The sequence below is a fragment of the Phaseolus vulgaris genome, chromosome 9, assembly GCF_000499845.2.
Source record: "Phaseolus vulgaris cultivar G19833 chromosome 9, P. vulgaris v2.0, whole genome shotgun sequence".
NCBI classification, from domain to species: Eukaryota; Viridiplantae; Streptophyta; class Magnoliopsida; order Fabales; family Fabaceae; genus Phaseolus; species Phaseolus vulgaris.
In genome coordinates this window covers 9,176,505-9,179,255 of record NC_023751.2, presented here as the reverse complement: position 1 = coordinate 9,179,255, position 2,751 = coordinate 9,176,505, and the positions used below count along the sequence as shown (strand labels likewise).

At 33.6% G+C, this 2,751-nt stretch overlaps 1 long non-coding RNA gene across 1 annotated transcript; it reads left to right on the top strand.

The window, feature by feature from the left end:
• The first annotated feature begins 1,419 nt into the window (after positions 1-1,419).
• Positions 1,420-2,139, top strand: LOC137822854 (uncharacterized). The gene is made up of 2 exons (XR_011083009.1): positions 1,420-1,719; positions 1,798-2,139. It is a non-coding gene; the product is annotated as an uncharacterized lncRNA (long non-coding RNA).
• Positions 2,140-2,751: the final 612 nt, after the last annotated feature.

Below are 2,751 nucleotides of genomic sequence, written 5' to 3'. Positions count from 1 at the left end.
TTAAATTTTATTATTATTAATTAAGAATGGATTTTGCTTTTAGATCGAATGCATGAAAATTGATTCCACAACAAGTGGAGAATAGATTCTGCCTTCACAATAACTTCCTTTAGAATCGATTTTGCAAATCAACAATTACACACAACAAAATAGATTTTCCCTTCCTTATAACAGCTATGAGAATCGATTCTTCCTTCCTTATAACAACTATGATAATCGATTCTCCCTTCCTTATAACAACTATGATAATCGATTCTCCCTTCCTTATAACAACTATGATAATTGATTATCTCTCTGTTATAATAATTACAAAAATCGATTCTCCCTTCCCTGATATTTATTTCACTGACATGCTTTTCCTATGCTTTTTTCTTCCTCTTTCTTAACCTCATAACCTTCAACAAATCTAAGAACCTCTCATATGCATACACACCTGAAGAAATAAGGGTATTACATTAACTTTGAATGCATATACATGCACCCTCTCATTAGCGCTAATCCTCGCATATGAAGGAAGAAAGAAAAAAAAGACGCACTCCCTCATTCGTCTGCACACTCTCCTTCACATCAATTGATCCAAACATTCGAGTCACCCGCTCGCACATCCGCTTCAAAATTCGATCAGCGGATCCAAACAATGCATAAATGTCAAGAATATGATTTTGTGCCATGTTTAATTATTCTTGAAAGAGTGCCTGAATATTAATTTTTGTTTGAATTTTACTGATAGAAGGCTTAATTATTTTAAAATCTTGAATTTATTAAACTTTATTTATAAATATAAACTTTGATCCAAACCTTTTTTTTTTTTTATCAGCAAATAGCAATGAAATTAAATAAGACCACTTCAGGGGTGGTCCAACCCTTATACAACAAAACAGATTTTCTCAAAGAGCCTTTCCATCTACATATCAACCAAAAGACCTCCTACTCTCTTTCCCATCTCAATCAATAATAAAAGAAACCCAAGAAACAACCTTTTACATAAAAACTAAACAGAATACATACATACCAAGGGTTCAAGACACCAATCAGAGAATGAGAAATTAGCTGACGGTATCTTTGATGAGATCCATGACCAAACCTTAATCTGTGTTAGAGAGAAAATTTCAGTGTGATCAACCACTCCACCTTATACAACAAACCTTAAACCCTAAACCCTAAACTTTGATCCAAACCTACACAAAAGAAAAACGAGTGTCTTAAATAAAAGCATGTTCAGCTCGTGAAAAGTTCACCAAAACATGCTTTGACTAGCTTCACGAAAAGTCTTATGCATGATACTATGCTTTTTACTTCAAGTTCACATGCAACAACGTATGGCTCAACATTGATTTAGTCTTTCTGCATTTTTTCCACCTGTTGACTGCTACTCTGTCTATATTAGTTATCTTCCAATTGCAAGAGCTGTTTTAAGTTGTTGAATTAAATAATTAGTTGTAGCTATTAATCTATCTGATGGATCAACATATGATGAGGAATTAGGGTTTGGGGGAAGAAATAGTCAGAGACGGGATGATCACGTTTCTTAGAGATCATCACTATCTTCATCTCTATAAATACCAACTCTTTAAGTGATAAACTTCCATCCTCAAATAGATTTTGCTAAAATGGCCATCTATGGTGCCTCCAAGTTAATGACATTTGCTGTTGTTGCAGCAATAGTTTTACTCATGTTCTCTACGTTGGCAAGTGCTGACCAACCTGGTATTAAACTCGGTATGTTGCTGTTAGTTTCACAATATATCCTTATTCATTCATTTATTTATTTATATATTCGCCTTTTATACGGTGCAGGGAGAAAACTATTCCAAGATCTACCTCCTAGTTATGGTTCATATCCTGGTGGTGGAGGATATACCCCACCAAGCCCTCCTTATGGTAGTGGAGGATATACAAGACCATGAAGAAAGGGAGAAACCGATGCCGAAAAGTTCAATGTGCCTGAAATATTGCACATGTGTTATGGCATCGTTCTTTAATTCTACTATTTCATAAAGATATGATAGGAAAATAATATGCATGTCATGTTCATGTACTTAATTTCGGTGAATCATGTGTACTACTATGTCACCACTATTTAGTGGCTAGACCTGAATTGCCGCCAATAAAATTATATATACATATTCTCTGTGATAACTGTGTGTGTGGATACCAAAATGTTAACGCCTCGCGAAGATTGCATGCAGAAATCTCAGAGTGCCTCTACAGACAGTAGCTTAAATTACTTTTACTAGATATTATAAATTATGAAGTCGATTACACATTAAACACGATTTATTAGAAATTCATATATAAGCAAAGTTTACTTAGATTTTCTAAATATAACAGTTTTGTTAGATAAAAACGGGTTGCTTTTCTGAAGAAAAAAAAACTGAAACCACACTGAACAATCATGGGACAGAAATTGGTTGCGGCACCAAAGTTGCTCTTAATTGCGTAATATCTTCCATTAATTATCACCGTTAATAGATATGGTGTGAAGAACATAAATCCCCCTTCAAAATAGAATAAATTATATAAAAAGTTAGATAAGAAAGTAACAGGAGCTGACTTATAGATATAACACAAAAGTATGATCAAGAAGACGGAAGAAAGTTATGCCTAAGTTTATAAATACAACACAATCGGATAGTATTTTAGTGGCGAATGAAACTATAAAGGAGGTGAGAAGGAAGAAAAGATCTTGTATTATTATGAAGTACAACTATGAGAAAGTTTATGACTTAAAGTAAAATGAGAGTTCGTTTA